This window comes from Ceratotherium simum, chromosome 30 (genome assembly GCF_057802395.1).
Source record: "Ceratotherium simum simum isolate JZ-2026a chromosome 30, ASM5780239v1, whole genome shotgun sequence".
Taxonomy (NCBI): Eukaryota; Metazoa; Chordata; class Mammalia; order Perissodactyla; family Rhinocerotidae; genus Ceratotherium; species Ceratotherium simum.
This window is the reverse complement of record NC_141929.1, coordinates 16,022,198-16,046,603: the sequence shown is the minus strand read 5'-3', so window position 1 is coordinate 16,046,603 and position 24,406 is coordinate 16,022,198. Positions and strand designations below refer to the sequence as shown.

At 35.7% G+C, this 24,406-nt stretch overlaps 1 protein-coding gene and 1 long non-coding RNA gene across 4 annotated transcripts in view; one reads left to right on the top strand and one right to left on the bottom strand.

Annotated features, from left to right (window-relative positions):
- Positions 1-24,406, top strand: part of PKD1L3 (polycystin 1 like 3, transient receptor potential channel interacting) — a 357,135-nt gene that overhangs the window by 7,427 nt on the left and 325,302 nt on the right. The window lies entirely within an intron of this gene.
- LOC147913105 (uncharacterized) overlaps positions 13,017-24,406 on the bottom strand; it is a 105,595-nt gene continuing 94,205 nt past the window's right edge. The window contains exons 2-3 of the long non-coding RNA XR_015549144.1: positions 15,503-15,581; positions 13,017-14,560 (exon numbers count right to left, since the gene is read on the bottom strand). This is a non-coding gene — a long non-coding RNA (uncharacterized LOC147913105). The remainder of the gene's footprint in view (positions 14,561-15,502; positions 15,582-24,406) is intronic.

The following is a 24,406-nucleotide window of genomic DNA, read 5'->3' as shown; positions in this document are numbered from 1 at the left end:
GTCAAATCCTGTTGGGTGACAAATCATAGGCCAAGGAAAAATTGGTTCACAAGTCATGCACGAAGACAAATAAGATTTCATCCCTGCCTTCAGGGAGCATATGGTTTAATAGGAGAGAGAAAATATACAGAAAACTACAAACTAAAAATTTTATAAATTTAGCGAGAGGCACAATGTCATAGGAGTTAGAGAGAGAGAATGGGTAATAATAATAATTATTAAAGCAGCTATGTTTACCGAGCTACATTTACCATGTGCTAAACACTGTTGTTGTTGTTGTTGTTGTTGTTTTTTGAGGTCACATTGGTTTATAACCAGCACTGTTTTTTATACTTACATGTATTAAAAAAAAAATTTGAGATACAATTCATTGTACAGATGAGGAAAAGAGGCCCAAAGTAGTTAAACAACTTAGATGAGGTTTATAGCTATTAGGTGGTAGATGTGGGGTCAGCAAGCAATACAATGAAATGATGAAAGTGCATCCCAATACTGGAAAGATTGGATCAGGAGAGATTTAAACAGGGAGTCTAGTTAAGGAGATATTGAAACAATCCATGGGATATTGAGAGAGACTGGACCAGAGCAGTGGCAATGGGACAGCAAAGATTAGAGGATAGAAGAAGGTGGGATTTCTATGAGATTTTTGGAAGAAAGAATCACAAATGGGATTTAGTAACTAATTTGATAACCCAGAATATAGGAAAAGCGAGTCAAAGATGACTGCAATGCTTCGAGCTCAAATGAGTAGAAGCAGGGAGGAGGGATCCTAGGAGATTAGCCAGCTTCACTGGGCACCCACAGCATACTGCTCACATTTCTCTATTCCCAGTCCTCATCATATTGTATCTGTAACTATTTGTTTATGGGTCTCTCTCCCCCATTAATTCTGAACTACTTATGCCTCATGATTTATATAGGCCCAGCACCCAGGACAGTGTCCCAGACATAGTTAAGTTTTCCATAAACATTCCTTTCAAATAAATTTCAAACATATTATTTAGAAGTCCTCACTGAATAGCCAAATATGACTGTTTAGTAAGCAACTGGAAATATTCCATACACATTTTAGAATGTTATCAGGACTGTAGAAGCAGATTTTGATTGTCAGAAAAAAACAATATTTGAAATCCTGAGAGCTGGTTAATACTTTGAAGGAGGATATGAAAGAGAAAGCAAACTGAATAGAACTGAGGGTTAAAGAAAACAATAGGAGGCAAGAGGAAGAAAGAAGGAATAGAAACAGGATTCAAACAGTGGGATCTTTATTTAAAGGAATGGCTTATCAATAATGTCAAATGCTAAAGATTGAGCAAGTTTCTGATGGTCTGTAAGAACCCTGAGGAAATTTATGTTTTCTTGTTACCCATTTCTAATTGCTGTTGTGGAGTATTATGTTTGAAGAGGTAGTACAGATGCTATATTAATTAGAAGGTTTATTAGGCACTAGCTTTTTGTTCTCTTTTAATGAATGTGTGTATACTCTTTGAGGGAAGGAAAACATTTTTATAAGGAGTCAATTCAGATGAAAAATAATTAACACATTAAAATGAGCTAATCATAAACTATCCTGAAATCACCATCATTTAATCACCCAATAGGGAATCACCATTAACTTAAACTTACTTGAAATTTACCATTGTCACTTTTGTACTACTATATTACAATGCCAAATATTCTCCATTAAAGATCTCTGTTTCTAATCTCTTACCAGTTCCTGTACATTTTCCCTTTTAGACAAAAAGATTACATGTTTTGGATGGGTTCTGAAGTCATTTGTTTGGGAGAAATTCAGCAGAGTGCCTATTTAGCTGTGTTTTATTTGCATTTGAAATATTTAAAATGTACTCATTATCTAGCCCTCCTTAGTTTATTGAATTATGAAAACTGACTCCAAACATCCCTACACATATTATTTTGAAAATACAGTTGTTTTGTTACTGTTCTTTTTAAACAATCACAAAATACCTCATCTCCTTAGAGGGCTATGAACTCAGACCATTAAAGGAAAAGAATTACTGAAGTTATTAGCATTATAAGTACATTATTCTGATAATGTATCATAATAATAAGCAATAGAGGGCTTTATTAGGTAAGAGATAACATATCCACCCAGTTGTGTCATATAACATAATTGACGCATTATAAGAAATGATCTCTAGCCATGCATCCTGGAGTGCATATTCTCCTCAAACTCAGGATAGTAACACTAGAATGATTATCTTTTAAAATCTATTCTGCACTAGAATTAGAATAACATATTAATAGCTATAGGTGGAAAATTTAAAAACTCAATGGATGGGTTAAAATCTAAGTTATATGTAGCAGAGAAATAATTAGTGATATGGAGGGCAGTAGTGAGAGATTCACAGAAAGACAAAGAAATAGTGTATAAGTAAAAACGTTAAGATATAGAGGATATGTTGAGAGGCTCCAAGCCACATCTAAAAATAGATCCACAGGAAATGAATGGAAGGAGAGAAGGAAAAAACCATATTTGAAGAGGCGATAACCTGCAAATTTCCAGAGTTTGAAAGTCAATGGCCTACACATTTAAAATGCACCTTGAATAGTAAGCAGGATAAATAAATGTAAAATCACATCAAGTCACATTATAATGGATCTGTAGAACATAAATGGTAAAGAAGAATCTTAAAATCTACCACAGAGAAAAGATAGGTTACCTTAAAAAGGAAAGACAGTTTAGACTTCCAGCAATCTTTTCAACAGAAACAATAAATGCCAGAATATAACGGTGTCAGGGAGAAATAATGATCAATTTAGAATTTTATACTCAGCTATACTAACATTCAAGAAGGAGAGCAAAACTACAGATGCCCACTACACAACCAGGAAAAGATACAAGAATAGAAGAAACAAACTTAAACCAGAGGGAGGCATGGGATATATAAAAGTACAGCAAGCATAAAAACTTGTGTTATTAATGGCCAATTACAGAAAGGCTTCATAATTTTTTATTTTTAAAAAGGTTAATCTAAAAGTATAGACAGTAATAACAAGATGGTGGATGGTACTGTTTAACAGTTAAAGTACACAAAGATCCATATCACCTGCAAGAGGAAGAGATACATATCTAATAACTCAATATTTTAGACCTTAAGAAAATTTATTTATAAATTAATAATTTATAGTTTTCAAACCTAAAATGGAAAAAGGAGAATAAGGAAAAAATTATCAATATTGTATGCAGATAAAAGAAGAGGAAAGCAATGTAAATAGAAAATACAAGATAAATATTTAAAAATGAGGCCAGATATATCAGTAATCACAATAAATCTGTAACAGGTTTATTGAACATGTTGGGATTAGTAAAATACAATCAAGAAATAGTTGTTTTCCTCCCACTAATCCCCTTCAGACTTCTTCTGTATGATCTGCTTTCTTCCAGACAGATCCCATAGATTTTGGTCACTTTCAAGTATTGATAAAGATGCTTCATTTTCAGGTAGTAAAAAGTCTATTCCACTCTAAATACAAACTTCAATCCTCCATTCAATTTAAAGCTTCTATCCTTCCCCTATCCCTCCTGCAGCCCAGGCCAGAGCAAGACATGGGAACTTGCTGTGGGGAAGTAGTCTCATGGTTTGTCCTTTTGTGATTCCTCCCTGCACTTGTTCCCCTTCCCTGTTATCTGAGCTCCCTTAGCTCCTCCAGAGTTGGAGTGGAGAGGTATGGGGAAAGGTAACAGGGAATTCTATTATAGTTGTCATACGCCCATTGTGATGGGAGACGTCTGAAGACTGGCTGTTTGTCATGGAGTGCAAAATCCAACAGAAAACAAATAAAATGGCAGTAGAAAGTATTTTATCTATCAATAATTACTTTAAATGTAAATGAATTAAACTCCCCAATCAAAAAGCATAGAGTGATTGAATGGATTAAAAAACAAGATCCAGTGATATGCTATCTACAAGAGACTCACTTTAGATATAAAGACACAGTCTGGAAAGGAAGGGATGGAAAAAGATGTCCCATTCAGATGGTAACCAAAAGAGAGCAGGGATGGCTATACTTATATCAGATAAAACAAACTTTAAGTAAAAAACTGTCACTAGAGACAAAGAAGGTCATTATATAATGATAAAAGGGTCAATTCAACAGGAATATATAATAATTATAAATATATATACACCCAACATAAGAGCATCTAAATACATAAAACAAATATTGACAGATCTGAAGGGAGAAACTGACAACAATATGATAATAGTAGGAGACTTTAATACCACATTTTCAGTAATGGATAGAACATCCAGGCTGAAAAATCAGTAAGGAAACAATTGATTTGAATAATACTGTAGTCCAAATGGTACTAATAGGCATCTACAGAATATCCAACAGCAGCACAGTACACATTCTTCTCAAGAACATATGGAACATTCTCCAGAATAGATCACATGTTAGGTCACAAAACAAGTCTTAACAAATTCTAAAAGATTGAAATCATACCAAGTATCTTTTCAGACCACAGTGAAATAAAACTAGACATCAGTAACAGAAAGAAAACAGGAAAATTCAAAAACATGTAGACTAAACAATCCACTCTTGAACAACCATTGCTAAGAGAGGAAATCCAAAGAGAATTTTAAAAAATACCTTGAGACAAATGAAAATACAACTTACCAAAACTTATGGGATGCAGCAAAAACAATCCTAGGAGGGAAGTTTATAGCAATAAATGTCTGTTTTTAAAAAGGAGAAATATCTCAATTAAACAACCTAACTTTACAACTCAAGGAACCAGAAAAAAGGCAAACTAAACCTAAAATTAGCAGAAGGAAGGAAATAATAAAGATTAGAGTAGAAATAAATAAAATAGAGAATAAAAATAAATTGAGAAAACTAAGAGTTGTTTTTTTCAAAAGACAAACAAAAGTGACAAATGCTTAGCAGACTATGAAAAAAAGAGAAATGGCTCAAATAAATAAAATGAGAAATGAAAGAGGAGACATTACAATGGATGACACAGAAATAACAAGGATCATATAAGGGACTATTATGAATAATTATACACCAACAAATTGGATAATCTAGAAGAAATGGATAAATTCCCAGAGACATACAACATACCAAGACTGAATCAAGAAGAGGTACAAAACCTGGACAGACAAGTAACAAATAAGTAGATTGAATCAGTAATTAAAAACTTCCAACAAAGAAAAGTCCAGAACCAGATGGCTTCATGGGTGGATCCCACTAAACATTCAAAGAAAAACTAATACCAACCCTTCTTAAACTCTTCCAAAAAATAGAATAAGAGGGAATACTCCCAAACTTATTTTATGAGGCCAGCATCACCCATATTCCAAAGCCAGACAAAGACAACACAAGAAAAGAAAACTACAGGCCCATGTCTCTGATGAACACAGATGCAAAAATCCTCAGCAAAATACTAGCAAACTGAATTCAGCAGCACAATAAAAGGATCATACACCATAACCAAGTGGGATTTACCCCTGGGATGCAAAGATGGCTCAAAATACAGAAATAAAACAATGTGATGCACCACACTAACAGAATGAAAGACAAAAACCACATGATCAGCTCAATAGATGCAGAAACAGCATTTGACAAAATTCAACATTGTTTCATGATAAAAACTCTCAACAAAATAGATACAGAAGGAACACACTTCAACACAATAAAGTCCATATGTGAAAAACCTACAGCTAACATCATAATCAATGGAGAAAAACTGAAAGCTTTTCCTCTAAGATCAAGAACAAGACAAGGATGCAAACTCTTGCCACTGCTATTCAACATAGTACTGGAAGTCCTAGCCAGAGTAACTAGGCAAGAAAAAGAAACAAAAGGCATTCAAATCAGAAGAGAAGAAGTAAAATTATCTCTGTTTGCAGATGACATGATTGTATATGTAGAATACCCAAAAGACTCCACCAAAAGATTGTTAGAAGGAATTAATGAATTCAGTAAAGCTGCAGCATACAAAATCAACATACAAAAATCAGTGGTGTTATTATACACTAATAACAAACCGTCCGAAAGGGAAAATAAGAAAACAATCCCATTCACATTAACAACAAAAACAACAAAATACTTAGGAATTAATTTAACCAAAGATGTGAAAGACTTTTACACTGAAAATAATAAAATATTGATGAAGAAAATTTAAAAAGACATGAATAAATGGAAAGACTTCTTATGTTCATAGATTAGAAAAATTAATAATTTGCAATGTCCATACTCCTCAAAGTGATCTACAGATTCAATGCAATCCCTATCAAGATCCCACTGACATTTTTTACAGAAATGGAAAAAACAATTCTAAAATTCATGTGAAACCACAACAGACCCCAAATAACAAAAGCAATCTTGAGAAAGAAGAACAAAGCTGGAAACATCACACTACCTGACTTCAAATTATATTACAAAGCTATAGTAATCAAAACAGTATTGCACTGGCATAAAAACAGACACATAGACCAGTGGAACAGAATAGAGAACCCAGAAGTAAAAGCATGCATTGATGGTCGGCTGATCTTTGACAAGAGTGTCAAGAAAACACAATGGGGAAAGAATAGCCTCTTTCTTGTGCTGGGAAAACTGAATATCTACATGCAAAAGAATGAAATTAGACCCTTATATCACACCCAAACACAAAAATCAACCGAAAATGGATTAAAGACTGCAACGTAAGAAACCATAAAACTCCTAAAAGAAAACATAGGAAAAAGGCTCCTTGATACTGATCTTGCCAATGTTTTTCTTTGGTATGACACCAAAAGCACAGACAGCAAAAGCAAAAATAAACAAGTGGGATTACATTAACTTAGAAAATTTCTGCACAGCAAAGGAAACAACCAACAAAATGAAAAGGCAACCTATGGAATGGGAAAAATATTTGCAACCCATATATCCTATGGGGAGTTAATATCCAAAATACATAAGGAACTCATACAACTCAATACTCAAAATACAAATAACCTAATTAAATAATGGGCAAAGGACCTAAATAGACACTTCTCAAAAGAAGAAATTCAAATGGCTAATGGTACATGAAAAGGTGATCAACATCTCTAATCATCAGGGAAATGCAAATCAAAATCACAATGAAATATCACCTTATATCTGTCAGAATGGCTATTATCAAAAAGACAAAAGATAACAAGTGTTGGCAAGGATGTGGAGGAAAGGGAACTTTTGTCCACCTGCTGGTGAGAATATAAATTAGTACAGCCATTATGGAACACAGTATGGAGGTTCCTCAGAAAGTTAAAACTAGAACTACCATATGATCCAGCAATCTCACTTCTGGGTATACATCCTAAGGAAATGAAATCAGTACCTCAAAAAGATGTCTGCACTCCCATGTTCATTGCAGCATTATTCACAATAACCAAGATATGGAAACAAAGTAAACGTCCTTTGACAGATGAGTGCATAGAAAAAATGTAATATATATATATATATAATAGTGTAAATATTACCCTTAAAAAAGAGGGAAATCCTGCCATTTGCAACAACATGGATGGGGCTAGAGAACATTATGCTAAGTAAAAGACACAGAGAGAGAAATTCTGCATGATCTCACTTGTGTGTGGAATCTAAAATAGTCAAACTTATAGAAGCAAAGAATAGAATGGTCATTGCCGGGGGCTGGAGGAAGGAGAAATGAGATGATGTTGGTGAAAGGGTACAAAGTTTCAGTTATGCAAAATGAATAAATTCTGGAGACCTAATGTACAGCACGGTGATGTTATGTTTCGGTTCAGTTAACAATACTGTATTGTAAACTTGAAATTTGCAAAGAGGATAGATCTTAAATTGAATCTTCTCCATGTGCACATACATATAATGGTAACTATATAGAGGTGATGGATATGTTAAATAGCTTGATTGTGGTGATCTTTTCACAGTGTGTACACATATCAAAACATCGAGTTATACACCTTAAATGTATATAATTTTTTATGTCAAAGGTACCTCAATAGAGCTGTTAAAAAAAGAAACTCAAAAATAAAATAGAATAGAATGAAATAAAATATCAGACCTGTTGACCCAGGAAATCTATTTCTAAAATTTGTCTTTAGAAAATAGTCAGACAGGAACAAGAATATTTATTGTAGTCTTATTTCAATAGCAAATTTTAAAAGGGAAGGGAGAGAATAACCCAAATGTCCACTAACAGCAAACTAATTAAATAAATTGTGGGACTCATTTAATTAAAAAAAAAAAAAAAAGAACTTATCTGGGCAACTTGCAGGAACCACCAGTCTCTCTGGCATGGCCAACTACAGGAGCCACAGTTCAGATTCTCTAAAAACTTTCTCTTCTCTGCTCCATCTCAAGGCAGCACCAAGTCTGTGAGTGACTTCACTCAGCAAGCACTCAGGGAAGATGCCTGTGAAACGTCAAGTTCCCCTCTGGCAAGCACCTCACCCTGCCTCTTGTCTTCACTTGGCTTGAGGGTTGGGGTAGGGAGGACACAGTACTCTCTCCTGCCAGGCCAATCACTCTCTTCTAACACATTCTTCTCTCTCTCTTTCTCCCTCTCACTCTCTCTCTCCTTCTCCTCTCCCTCCCTCCTTCCCTTATTTCTTTTTCTCTCAAACTTTCTTATAAATATGCTGGAGAGAGATAATGGGGAATACAAGAATTGTTTAATATTTGAAAATATGGTAGTGTTGTTTATCATGTAAACAAAATAAAGGATAAAAGCCATCCAATCATCACAATAGATGCAGACAAAGCATTAAACAAAAATAAAACCCATTCAAATGTTTTTAAGTTAGAAACTAGGAATTGAAGGAAGTGTCTTTAACCTGATAAAGAGTATCTATCAAAACTGGCAACCAATCACCATATGAAACAAACCCGGGCCCCCTGAAAAACTCATCTCAGCAATTTAGGAATAGAAGGAAATCTCCTCAAACTAATAAAGGGCATCAGCTAAAACTACAGCTCACATCATACTTAACAGTGAAAAACTGAATGCTTTCCTATTAAGATCAGTAACAAGGCAAGATTTTCCTTCAACATAGTACAAGAGGTACTAGCCAGTGCAATAAGGCAAGACCAAGAAATAACATGCATATGGGTTGGAAAGGAAGAACTAAATTTGTCTTTATTCATAGATAACATGATAATCTTTATGAAAAATTCCAAAGAATCTTCAAAAAAGCTTCTAGGACTAATAAGTGAATTGATCAAGGTCTCATGATACAAGGTCAATATACAAAAATCAACTGCATTTCTACATAGCAGCAGTAAATAATTGGAAAATCAAACATAAAAACAATCACATCAGACAACATGAAATACTCAGGGCTAATTCTAAAATAATATGTGTAAGAGGTGTATGCTGAAATTTTTTAAAGCATTGCTGAGAGAAATTAAAGAAAATATAACTACATAAAGAAATATATCATATTCGTGGACAAGAAGTCTCAGTATGATAAAATGTCAATTCTCAAACTGGTCTATAGACACAGTGCAACTCCAATCTTAATCCCAGTAGCTTTTTTACCCGTAGAAATTGATAGACTGTTTCTAAAATTTATGTAGGAAAACAGAGGACCAAGAGTAGACAAAAATACTTTTGAAAGAAAGGAACACAATTAGAAGACTCATACTATCTGATTTCAAGACTTAATTTATAGCTACAGTAATTAAGAAAATACAGCATTGGAAAGATGGCACAGAATAGAGAGTTCAAAAATAGATCTGCACGTGTAATGTCAATTTAATTGTCAACAAAGGTGCTAAGGCCATTCTGTGGAAAAAGGATAGTCTTTTCAACAAATGGTGCTGGAACAATTAGACATCATATGCAAAAAAAACACAAACCACTCAGCCCTTACTTCATATGTATACAAAAATTCTTGGATTAGGGAAAGGGTTTTAGATAAAAAATAGAAAAAATGAACCATAAAAGAAGAAATTGACACATTCATTTTTATCAAAAATTTTAAAATTCTGCTCTTTGAAAGACACTGTTGAAAAAATGAAAAGAGAAGCCACAAGCTGGGAGAAAATATTTTAAAAACACATGTATCTGATAAAGGACTTATAACCAGAACATATAAAGAACTTTCTAAATTCAATAATTTATAAATAAAATAAAAATGGGCAAGATTTGGACAGATACTTCTCCAAAAAAAATATACAGGTGGTCAATAAGCACACAAAAAGATGCTCAACATCATTAATCATTAGAGAAATGCCAATTAAAACCACAATGAGATACCACTATATGCCTATTAAAATATCTAAAATAAAAAATGCTAGTTATACCAAGTGTTGGTGAGGATGTGGAGCAACTGGAACTCTCATAAACTACTGGTGGAAATATCAAATGCAACAACCACTTTGGAAGACAAACTGATAATTTGTTAAAAAGGTAAACATATACCTACCAAATAACCCAACCATTTTAGTCCTAGGTATTTATTCAAGAAAAATGAAAGCATATATCAATATAAAGACTTGTACATGAATGTTGATAGCAGTTTTATTCATAATAGCAAAAAACCGGAAACAACTCGAGAGTCCATCAACAGATGAATGGATAAACAGATTGTGTATCTACACAATAGAATACTACTCAAAAATAAAAAGGAATGAATTATTGAAATGCAACGACGTGGATGAATCTCAAAATAATTATGCTAAGTGAAAGAAGCCAGAAAATAAAAAGTACATGCTATACAATTCCATTTATACAAAATTCTAAAAAATGCAAACTAATCTATAGTGATAGAAAGCAGAGCAGTGGTTGCCAGGAGCTAAGGGTAGGGAGAAGGAATTTACTACAAAAGGTCATGAGAGAACTTTTTGAGTGGTGGAAATGTTCTGTATTTGATTGTAGTGATGTTTATACTACTGTATATACTTGGCAAAATTTGTTGAATTGTACACTTAAAATGGTGAATTTTACCATATTGGAATTATATCTCAGTAAATCTGATTTAGAAGAAGCTATTGCAGATATACTGAATGGTTAAAGTTTAGAAGCAATCCTATTAAAATTAATTTTTAAAAAGAGGCACCCACTAGCACTACTAACATTCAACCTTTACTAACAGATATCAGGACTTATAAAGGAATAAGACTACCAATGGGAGAGAGAGAAAGAAAAGAAATGGAACAAAAAAGACAAAAAGTACTTTTGTTTGAAAATGATATAATTATTTAAAAGATCCCAGAAAATTTACAGACAAAAATACTGAAACTAAAAATAAAATTCAACAAGGTTGCTGAATACATATACACACAAAAGTTAATCACATTCCCTTTCCCCAATACTAACCAACTTAAGAAGTTAAATTGAAAATTAAAGTACTATTTTATCAAATAGAATCAAAATAGAAACCCAAATTATAAGGTGCTTATGAATAATTCTAGCAAGAAACCTCAAAATCTTTATGTATAAAAATGGCAAGACGCTATTGAAGGACATGAGAAGACCTGAATATGTGGAAAGATATATCATATTTATGAATGGAAAGTCCCACTATTGTAAAGGTTAAATTGTTCTCCATATTAATGTATGCATTTGATATAATTCCAAACCAATTACAAAAAAATCTTTTCATGAAATTTGACAAGCTGAACTTAAAATCTATACAGAAGAATACGGAGTCAAGATTGGTAATACTATTCTGAAGAACAAACTCGCGAGAGTCTTATCCTAACAGGTATCAGAAATTATTATAAAGTCATATTAATCAACCTAGTGTGGTATTTGCACAGGATCATGGAAACAGCATAGAAAGTCTTAAAACAGATCTATCCATACATGAAGACTTGCTATACAGGGAAAGGGTATGAAAAATCAGTGGGAAAATCACGGACAGTTAAATTAATGGTGCTGGCGTAATTGGTAATTCATATGGAAAATAAAATTTAATCTCTACCTCATATGACAAAAAAAAATTCCAGAAATATTAAAGACCTACATGTGGGACGTGGGATGAGCAAAAGCATTAAACTTTTTGAAGAAAGTATAGAATAGTGTGGTAAGGAAGAACTTATTAACTGAAATGCAAAAAGCACAAACCAGAAAAGTTAATAAACTTGTTTACATCGAAACATTTTAAATGTCCTGTTCAACAAAAGATATCACAAACAATATTCAAAGATACGACACAGATGAGGCAAGATATTTACAATGTATACCATTGATGCATAGTCACAATATACACAAAAGGATTCATACACCACAGTTTATCCAAAATGTATTGAGCTCTTATTCTCATGAATAAATAAGAAAAAGACAAATAACTCAACAGAAAAGTAAACAAAGGATAGGAATACACATTTCACAGAAGACTAGACTCAAATGGCCACATGAAAACATGTTCAGCCTCAACTAGTAACCCCAGAAATGCAAGTTAAGACGATAATGAGACACTATTTAATTTTTATTTGATTTGCAAAAAAAAATTATAAACTTTGATAATTATAAGTGTTGACAAGGATGTGGAGTTAATAAGAAATGGTGAGGTTATAAATAGGTTAAACTAAGTGGAAGACCCCTCTGGTAATAATTAATAAAGATGAGGATTGCATACCCTATGACACAGTTTTGTCACATATGGGGATGTATTTAGAGTGGTGTTTCTAGTAGTGGACTTAATTGCATTTGGGATGGGACCCTTCTTTATGTGTTGCCACCCAACACATTGAAGGACATTGAGCAACTCTGGTCCCCAGCACTAAAGCTGGTAATACTCCTTCCAGTAATTCGACAACCCATAATGTTCCTACACATTTCTAAGCACTTTCTGGGGTGTGAGAAGTACAGTATCCCACCGAAGCTGTGAATCACTGCTCCTTAGAAACTCTGTCTTACATGCAGAAGGGAACATTTACAAGATTGTTTGTATCAGCACCGTTTATAATGGTAAAAACTGAAGAATCGATTAACTAAATGACAAAAGAAGAATAGATAGAAGGTGTGGTTTATTCACATAATTCAAAACTTTACAGCTGTAAGAATCCATATGGATAGATCTCAAAAACATCATGTTGCATGAAAAAAGCAAGTTGCAAAATTATACATCTACTATTATTCCATGTATTTAAAATGTATAACATGCGTAACAGCCCGGTATATCATTTGTGTATATGTACACATACGTGAAATACATATATGTGTAAAGTATAAAAATGTAGATTGAATGATGCACACCAGGGCCTATAGTGGTCACCAGTGGAGAGGAAGAGGGAGATGAATGAGATCATGGAAGGGTACACAGAGGGCTTCAATAGGATCTGTAATGTATACTTATGCCAAAGAAAAGAAGGAATGAAATAGGACAAAATGTTAAGGTTTGTTAAAGCTGAGTGCTGAGTGGGCCACAATTTCCCTCTACTCCCCTGGTTTCCTTCAGGAGGTATTTTTCCATACACACGCCTCACTTTTAACCACACCCTTTGTTCTCTCTCAGAAGTGGAGAACTTTACCTGATTGGTGTGTTTGGAGAGGAACTGGGCATTCCCACCTTAGCCCTACCCTCCTCTTTCTGGGTCTCCCATCTGTAGAGAGCTTGCACTCCAGTCTGCTGTTGGCTACAAGGTAAGCATAATGTTGAAAACCAGGGAAAACTGTGTCCAGGTGGGTTACAGGTGCCTAAGCCAATTGTTGCTCCACACACAAGCCGTGTTTTCCAAACTTACCAGAAATATACTGCTATTTGAGCCCTATCTGCCTGTCTTTGTCTCTCTTATTTGGTTTTTAGAACTTGAAAGAGAAGATGTGTTGTGTATTGCCGCACAGACCTAGGCCATATCCTCCAACAGAGACTTTATTGGTTATACAGCAGATTTTATTTCCATTTGCCTGACTTCGTCTCTCTCAATTGAGTCAGAACTTGGGTAGGGAGGATGAAAGATGTAATTTATTGGCCCCCTCAAACTTCAACCATAAGTACAAAGATGTTTGTTACATTATTCTCTATATTTTTTCATGACAAATAATGTTTTAAATATGCATATATATATCAAGGTTCTAAATAATTATGGAGGTGTATGTGTATGTTTATACACACACACATACTCATACACACACACCTCTAAATAGTTGACTTTTCAGAATAGATTTCTCACAATTATTTAAAATCAATTAGTAACAGTTAATGAATTGGGAGGACCTGGCTAAACAAGTACCATACATAAACAAAGTCAGAAATTATACGCTGGAGAAATAAGCAACTTCTGTTTCTACCCACGTGAATCAAATGAAAAGAACACTGTTGCAGCAAAGGTATCCAAGCAAACAGGGATTTGTTCTGAGCCATCAAGGAATATCTTTGTATCATCTCTATTGGAAAAATATAAATGATATGAAAGTGAGTTTTATAGGCGAAGATTTTAGTGTTTTACATATCAAAATCATGGAGTGTAAGAAATTAGTAAAACAGGTCTCAAAAGAGATGCCTGGTTAATATAACATTATGCTGGTTAAATTCACCAAACTTGTAATTCCTTCAAGTTTCCTAACTCCTTCTCTTCAGTTCTCCCACTTTGTTGTTTTCCTTTTGACCACATTTCTATACTTTCAAGACAAGGGCTTGCCCTGCAGAAAAGAAAAAGCTTAGCTGAAATTAGAAGGTTTAGTCAAAGCTTTTCCAGATAGCATGAACAATCAGCAAACATTGAACTGGGCAAAATGAAATGCCGTTCAAACGGAAACAGCTAGAGCTTGCAGATTTCCCCAACAAAGAACATGATTCCAATACTCACTCCCCTTCCACATACTTTTCTAGTGTTGGTTGTGATAAAATTTGGGTTGTTGGCGGGAAGTGGGTTGTGAGGGATGGAGGCTGAGTAGAGAAGAGTCACACAACATTGCTTCCTGGTTGCTGCACAGAGTGCAAGTCATTGTTTTCCAGTGACAGTATCCAGAGACTATTTGAATTTGTACAGGTGCCAATCTCTGTCTTTTTTTTTTTTTTTTGGCAACGGTTTTCAGGTCCTAGAAATTGGCTCATACTTCAGCCTATAGACACTTCCCATTGTGTCATTTTTAACCGCCATGGGAGAGACAAAATGTGCTTCTGACTTTGGAAAGGAGGTCAGACAAGAAAGAGCATATGTCAGAAGGACCTCTACATTTAGGTGAAAAAATGAGTACAAACTGGTTTCTTTCGCAGCAGGCTGGTGTGTTGTGTCATATTCTCAACACTGTGGATTTATTAATTATGATTCATGGATAGGTATTTTGTCAATTAAAAATGCTGAAATGTGATCAATTAAGCTGGCCCAATTATATTGCTTCTAGAATGGGCTACTTTCAAATAGCTCCCCAAATTTTATAACTACCAATTAGAAATGAAACAAGAACGTAAGAGATGTCAGATTATTTCAATAGTAAATCTTCTTTCAGAGCTGAATTCAGAGGAATAAATCCACATCATCCTCCTGGTCTGTAATGTCCTAATGCTTGTTAAAGGCCAGAACCAGAACCATGGCAAACAGGGATGGAATGGGAGGAATAGATACCCAGATCTCCTCCTACCTTGCCATCTCCTGCTGGTGCCTTCAGTGCACAAGTCCAGATGATGCAGTCAATAGAGGTCAGCTTCTCAGACACAGAGCTAGTGAAGAGCAGAGAATGAATCTGGGAGTGACCAGAATAACCAGTACATTGTCCTTAGGCAGTTGTGTCCATCCATCCATACATTCACATTTTGATTCATACCAGAGATCATCTCCAATATTATATAAGAACATAATAAACATAAATCTAATTTCTCATTCATTCTAAACACTATGCTTCAGCCACATGGTACATCCCATCATCATACATTCCAGCCTCAACCTATGCTTCCAACATCACCCCTGCTAACAATTTTGAACTTTATTCTCTAGGTAATAGATAGTTTAAGTCTTTAAAGAGATTTTGGGTTGTTTGTTTGTTTGTTTGAGAAATAAATCTGGAAACAGTTGAAAGATGAACTTGAGTAGAAAGAGTTTGGTGGCAGGGAGAGTATAGCTGACACTCAGGCAAGAGAGATGATGAATTCTTAGACTAAAGTGGGGTCAGAGAGGACAGATGGATTCAAGGGTTGCTTTTGAAATAGAGTCTATAGGATTTGGTGACAGGTTTGAAATGATGAAGGAGGGAGACGGAAGAATTGAGAATGAAGCTGATGTTTCTAATTCTGGAGGCCAGGTCAATTGTTATACCATTCATTGAGATAAAGTAAATATAGAGAAGCAGGTTTTGGTGAGAGAAGATAATGAACTAAGTCATAGACATGTCAAATTTGAGATGCCTGAAGGAAATCTCTGAAGTCATGTTCAGTGGGGAGAGTTCTGGTCAAGATGGCTCTATAGGTTTATATTTTGAGCAACTCTCCCACTCCCACTCCACAAAAGCAACAATTATATATAAAAAGAAAATTTAAGAAATATGTTTGCATTAATAAATGAGATAAATACCCCTAAGGCCAAGAAATGAAACAAAAACTCAAATTAGTGAGTAGTGAGAAGGGTTGAATCCATGGATTGAGGGCTCTGAGTAGGGAAACAATGATGACTGGAAGGCCAGCCCCTAAGGGTCATGAGGACTAAAATAGTTGTTCCTTGTGAGGAATGGGATGAGAAACAGGAGCCAAGTGGTCTTCTGAAGTCAGGGACTAAGCCACAGCCCAAACGGCGGCTGAAGTAAGAGCCACTACCAATTCTTGTCAGGGGCTTCAGGAGAAAGCAGTGTCAGTACCAGAAAATAAAAGAATCTTCTCACTGGCTCAGTGACTGATATGGTGATGTCCCCTGTGTCACTGTGGTACAGGGGTCCTTAACCCCAAATTTAAGTCTTGGTTTTGGACTTGGGGCCCTGATGAGGAGTTGCCTGAAATCAACTGCAAACCTTTAGACAGGAAGGAGGGTGAGGAGAGAGAGAAGAAAAGAAACAGTTAAAAACCCTTCCCCTCAGAAGACCTTGCAAACAAAAATTCAAAAACATAAATCTATGCTAAGAAAAATGGAAATAAAAATTTAATCAGGGCCAGCCCAGGTGGCCTAGTGGTTAAGTTCCACTTGTTTCAGCAGCCCGGGTTCAGTTCCAGGTGTGGACCTACACCACTCGTCTCTCAGTGGCCATGTTCTGGCAGCAGCTGGTGTACAAAATAGAGGAAGACTGGTAATAGATGTTAGCTCAGGGTGAACCTTCCTCAGCAAAAAAAAAGAGGAGGATTGGCAACAAATGTTAGCTCAGGGAGAATCTTCCTCAGCAAAAAAAAAAAAAAAAATCAGAACACAAATTAATTCTAAATAATATTGATTTAAAATGGCCTTGTTGGTTGGGGTCAGCCTGGTGGCGTAGTGGTTAGGATCACGTGCTCTGCTTCTGGTGGCCCGGGATTTGCAGGTTCGGATCCCAGGCAGGGACCTACACACTGTTCATCAAGGCACGCTGTGGCAGCTGTCCCTCATAAAGTACAGGAAGATGGGCACGGATGTTAGCCCAGGGCCAATCTTCCTCAGCAAGAAAGAGGACGATTGGCAACAGGCGTTAGCTCAGGGCTAATCTTTCACACACACACACACACACACACACACACACACACACACAAATAGCCTGGTTGGTCAAAGACTTTAAAATCCCACATACACTGTATATATATGTAGTTTCCTTTTTCCCTCATAGGAAAACGTCCTTTACTGCATGACATGAAACATTCATTCTTCCCCTGCTTAGGAATAAAAAGGTCTCCCTTTCTCAGGAGTCTGAAGTCTGTTCAGCTTAGTCACCTGAGAACGGGAGGGGGGCACATCCTGCTAGAAAGGCCCTTTGGAAGGGGTATAACTGGGGTCCTGGACTTTCTTATATGAGTCGTAGTAATTGAGCTCCTCGGGAAGAGGAGGCTGCCTCTTCCTCTGTTGCTCTTTTTGCTTCTGTTCCTGGCAAAGGAGCTCTTGGGTCTCCAGCATCACTCTAGCATTGAAACCATGCCTGCCCAGGTAGCCATTTCTGGAGCCTCGGTAGCTGGAGTAGCTGGGGTTCTCGTTGGCACTCTGGAAGCCTGCCCCAGGGGAGTAGTTCTGCTCCCAAGAATCTTGGGGGACAGAGCTGGCATTTTTCCTGCGTTGCCAAGCAGGAAAATAGATAAATGGATAAATCCCCTTATCCGTTTATAGGCCGTGTGGCCTTGGACAAGTTACCTAATCTCTCTGATAAACCAGTTTTCTTAACTCTAAAATGGGAATACTACTACTTACGGTGGCTACTGCCCACTGGCACGTGGTTGGTTTTTCATTAGAGCCTGCGTCACATTTTTAAATTTCATCAATGTCAAGTTTTTCTTCTTTGAGGGAGAATTTGATAGTTTTTAAATTGGTAAAATCCATTCATAGAGAAGTGTTGTAGCATGGTGAGTGATTAAACTGAGCAATACTGTCTAAGATTTTTAAAAACGAGGTGTTAAGAGGCTTGTTTTCTCATTTATCTTGTGTGCTGACACTGAGAGCAATTCTGTAAGAGAAATTTCAAAAGTGCTTTAGCAGCGATTAGTGCTGGTGGAGTTAGTGTATAATCTCCCAAGGTGAAGACTTTGCCACATGGTGTGTAAATTCTGATTTCTTGTTCTACATCATGTATTTCCCCACATTTGTACATACCCTATCAGCTTATGCATACCCACTTCTTTCTTTCTCTTACCAAATATTTTTCCTAATGGATTTTCGTTTGAGGTTGTCCTTTTTTTTTTCCTGTCTAGAAAAGCCACTATACCACTAAACCCAGGAGACAGAGATAGAGCAGCTATGTGCTCCTAGACTCAGATTCGAAAAGTGTGGGTGGAGGAAGGGAAGGTCAGAAAATAGGTTGTTATTTCCATGGCTGGCAATTTAGATTTAGAGGCGTTTCATCTGTAGTCCCCTCAAGTGTTGAACTGAATAAAAGTAGTAGCAGAGACAGCGGAAAACGTGGTTGGGGGAGGGGCTGTGAACACTCCAGCTAAACGCAGAGAGACAGGCAGCTTGTAAGCATGCATCCTCAGCTTGGAAGAAAAGCCACAAGAAGCCTGAGAGCCAGCCTTTATTGCAACAAGATGCTGCCAGAGTGAAACAAAGCACAGACTGAAATCCGTCTACACTGGCATAGTAGTGTGATTATCGAGTATGTGCTCCTGCGACCAGGAGGGGCTGTGTAGACAACTGTGTGAATGAGAAGAATAGAGCATGCAGCATTTACATCCTGCCTAACATGGGACTGATTTAGGAACAGGCATATTTCACATGCACCTTTACTAAGAATGAACGTGTCTATAAAGATTAGCTCCTTATTTTACATTTGATTCAACCCAGCACTCACATTTGCATTGGGCTAGACGCTATAAAATACAGATTGTGTACGAGAAGCTTGTTGTTTACAAAAACGTGATAGCCCAAATTCCATTTTTAAGCCACTTTAAGCAGGTTTTCCTTAGAAATATTGTTACAGATAGTGGGAAGCATCATAAGCTAGCCCTCAAAGGTTTTTGTAAGAAATAATATACCTAAAGTGTAAGAATAAAATAGAGAAAATAAATAAAAAATAATGCTGAAGAAAAGCTAGATATTTAAATAGGAAAAAATAATTGGATATTGATTTATTTTTCTTGTTTTTTTGTAATCCTGAGAAAATGGCTTAATTAGGAAAATGAAGGAAAAGATGAAGACTTGTAAGTTTATAAAGTACATTTTGATGTGCTTCAAGGATTGTAGAATTTCATAACACTGATCCTTTATTATACTTAATTTATCTCAAAAATATGACTTTCCTTTTCATTGATATAGATCCCAGAGTTATATAATAGATACCGATTAAGCTCATTCTATACAAAAGGTCTTGCATTATGTGCTGTAAGACACACAAGAATTGTTCAAGACAGGGAACCCTTTATCAAGGTGCTGACAATTTAGTTGAGGACATAAAACATACACGGTAAAAAAAAGTGTATATATAATCAATTCCATGTACAGGATCACAGGCTAATGTGGAGATGTGACATGGAGAAGGGGGAGAATCGTGAACCTCAGAGTCGTACAGCTTTGGTTTTCAATACAGACTCCACCGCTTTTGGCTAAATAACCATGAGCAAATTTCTTAATTTCTTAGAGCTTTGATTTTCTTACCTATAAAATAGGGGTAATAATATCTACCTTATGAAGTGATTGTGAAGATTAAGTGAGATAATACTAGTGACACGCCGAATAAAGGCACAGGGTAGGTGTTTAATTGGTATCAGTTCTCACCCTTTCCCATAGTTAACAGAAAGGGTGAAGAGAAGCGCTCTACCTCTACCTGGCAGGTTAGTAAGGAGTAAATATTTGAATAGGACCTTGAAAGCATGGTAGAAGTATGGTTTATTTTGTTTTATATTTATTTTATTTTTTAACTGCCCGGCACCTAAACTCCCTTCTGATAGTGGAGTATTCCCTTCCTTATGAGTATTGTAGAAAACACCACACAGTCATTTTCCAAATCTCTTTCCAGCTAGACTTGGCCAATCAGCCATTGTAATGATCAACAATATTCTCGTACTTCTGTCTTGATGTTTCAACCCTAGGTGATACTGAATAGATTCCATGCAACCCTAGGTGATACTGAATAGATTCCATGCAACCCTAGGTGATACCGAATAGATTCCAGGCTGAGGTTCTTTGTCCGCTCACACTACTTTCCATCTTCTCATGTACACCTCCTTCCCTACCTACAATTTTCTTTAGCTGTGTGCCTTAAATTTTTCTGGTGGTTGTGTTTATCATTTTAAATGATATATTTTTAAAAACCTATTCCTTGATTTATTATCCTATGAAAGTGTTAAATAAAATATTATGAAAATACTGCATCTACCCCTCCTTCCATTGCTTCTCTCCATTGTCCCATCAAATTTTTGTAGTTGTATTATTTTATTTTGTCAGTGTTTAACATTTATAATCTTTTCTTTTTCTTTTTTTTTTTTTTGTGAGGAAGATCAGCCCTGAGCTAACATCTGCCAATCCTCCTCTTTTTGCTGAGGAAGACTGGCTCTGGGCTAACATCCATGCCCATCTTCCTCCACTTTATATGGGATGCCTGCCACAGCATGGCTTGACAAGTGGTGCGTCAGTGTGCGCACGGGATCCGAACCGGTGAACCCCGGGCCGCCGCAGCGGAGTGCGGGCACTTAACCGCTTGTGCCACCGGTCTGGCCCCTATAATCTTTTCTATAACTATTATTAAGTCTTACATGCATGGTTAATAGGGTGATTCTAAAGGCTGAATTTAAAATGCGGTTTTTACACTTCGATTGTATAGTCACAATAGAACCATGTGGAATGATAGAACCAATACAGAAGGAAGTGTAATCCTAGATCATTGAAAGGTTGCCATTTGAGGGAGAATGTTCCAAGCACCAAAATCTCTACTCAATTCTCTTTAAATATCTTTTTAGCTTCCTTGAATTTTTCAGTGTCATACTCGGTTACCACTTTTTTTTTTTAATTCTATATAATCCTCTTCTTTGGGTTCCTTTGTCATTTACTCAAAATAATCTACTTAAGTAATTTTTTAATATAGGATATGTGGGTGGTAAACTATCTGAGTGCTTACATGTCCAAAAATTTAATTCCACACTCATATTTAATTGATAGTTTGGCTAAATACTGATTTTTTTTTTCTCCTAAGAACTTTGAAGGCATTGCTTCAAGGTCTACTAACAACCAATGTTGCTAATGAGAGATTTGATGTCAGTCTGCTTTTCATTCTGTTATGGATAACCTTTCCCCCTTCACTGAAAGCTATTAGAATTTTCTCTTAACTCTTGATGTTCTGGAATTTTACAAGGATATGTCTAGGTGTGAGCCATTGTTCCCTTGGTCTCTTTGGTATTCGGTAGTCACTTCCAATCCAAACATTTATGTCTTTTTCAGCTCGGAAATTTTTATTATAGTCCATAATTTTTATGGTTGTTTACTCCTCTCCATTATATTTATTTTCTCCTTCTGGAATTTCTGTTAAACATATGGTGGAGCTCCTGGTTCTATCCTTTATGTATTTTAACTTTTATTTCACATTTTCTCTCTTTTTGTCTTTTTGTACTATATTCTGGGAAATTTCCTTGACTTTATCTTTCAGTTCACCAATGCAGTCTTCAGCTATGTTATGTCTATTTCATTAGTCAACTACTGAGTTCTTTATTTTTGAAATTATATTTTTAATTTTGAAGAATTCTTTTTTTTTCCCCCATTCATATGCTTTCTTCTGTTTTTTCAAATAGCTCTGCTTCCTTCAGAAACGGTTGTTCTGTTTAAATATTTGGGACTTTCTCCTTCATTTTCTCTATTTCTTCAAATAGCTAATGTTTCTTTATTTCATCCTTATCAATCAGGATCATGGTTTCCTCTGTATTTGGTATTCTGTTTGCCCAGTAGGCCTCACCAATAAAAAGAAGGGCTGATTTTCCATGTAAATGACTGAGTAGGTTTTGACTGACAGGCAGGGGGCAGGAAGGCTGGTTGGAGACTCCAGCAATTGTAAAAGGTAGGGCACCTTTCTTCTGGAGGTAAGGCATTTTTGCATGTACCATTCCTGGTGGAACTGTTTTTCCTTTTTGTGTCTCTCCTCCAGGTCTTGCTTAATGGTACAGAGGGGCTCCGTCTCTGCTCTGCTTCGCTCTTAGACCCCCGTACCCTCCAAGGAACCATCCCTGAGCAGATCAATTACTTTCTTCAGAGAGTACATCTCTGACTTTGACCAGAGAGCAAAAGCTTCTGCTAAAAAATGCTCGATTTACACGGAGAAAAGAGAAAGGGCCCCACCAGGCTCAGAATGCTATTCTTTAGTAAATTATCCAACTCTGGCTATTTGTAACTGTTCAAAAGAGCCCCACTTATCTCTGGGGCTGTGGGACTTTTTTTTTTTTACCTACCTACCTATCTATTTATTTTTCTATCTATCTACCTACCTACCTACGTACCTATGTATATGTATATATATTCTATAACTATTAGCTTTTTGTATCTTTTTATTGTAAAATAAAGCACAAATACAGAAAACTATATGAACAAATGTATAGCTTATTGAATTATTATAAGGCGAACACCCTTACAACTAACCACCACCTGTGTCAAGAAATAACCATCCAGATGTCCCTTCACTTTCCTCAGCACAGTCATAGCCTCCTTCCTCCCTCCTGATTGTGATATTAGACATTTGCATTTCTTTATGTTTTTATCACCCAAGTATGCATCTCTAGACACTATAGTTTAGTCTTCTCCATTTTTTTTACCTTGATAAGTCGTTGAAATCTCTATAGTTTCCCCCTCCATCCCTCTCCTTTCCTTACAATTTATTTGTTGAAGAATCCAGGCTATTTGACCTGTAAACTTTCTTCTTTGACTGGATTTTGCTGATTGCAGACTTATGGTGCAGTTCAACGTGTTCCTCTGTCCTCTGTATTTTCTGCAACATGGCAGCTGAATCCAGAGGCTGACCTCTGGAGGTTCAAACCCTTTGACAAGGATTGTGTTCTTCCATCAGTAGACACATAATGGCTGTTTTTTTTGTTTTTGTTTTTGTTTTTAAATGTTAACAGCCATTAATGCTCAATGCCTAGGTTAATTAATCCATTGAGCATTGCAAATGGTGATATTCTCTATTTTGTTTTCATATATTAACTAGAACAATTTTATAAAGAGGTGTTTCCCTCATCTATTATTTGGCTACCTAGTGAAACGATTCATAGGAAGAGGGCAAAATAAAAGCTTGATACCGTTATTTACTGTTGTCAAGGTAATGAATTAGTTCCCTGTTATCCTCAGAAAATGACCAATTGATTCTTTTTTAAAAAAATATAATTATTAATCCATGGATTTAAACATATTTCATAGATTTTAATTCATTGCAATTCTTACAATTATTGAAGCTCAAAATATACCATCTTTGCCTATGAGACAAAGTCTCTTCAAGTTGGTTTCTAAATGTTTTGACATGACCCTAGTAGTCTTTGATAGCTTCTCTGCTATCTGTTATGTTAAGATAATCCAGTTCATCTTGCATATTTCCTGCCACAGACCTGGAATAAACCATTTCGCTAAGAAACTCTGGATTCTTTTTTTATTGTAAAATGGTATTGTAACATCACAATCTGGGCCCTAAGGATTATTAGTGCTACTGCGTTGGTCATTGTTTCTAGGCCTTTTCAATGGATTGAGCTAGGAAATATATATGTGTGTCTGTATTATGTACGCATATATATATAGGAAATATAGCATATATTTCCTATATTTATATGTATATATATTTAATTACATATATTTATATTATTTTATTATCTTATACATATATAGAGCCTATATGTATTTATACATAGAGAAAAAATACCTCATAAGTTCATATTGGTATTTGCAATCCAAATTCAGGAGTATAAGGTTAATTTATACATTCTGTATT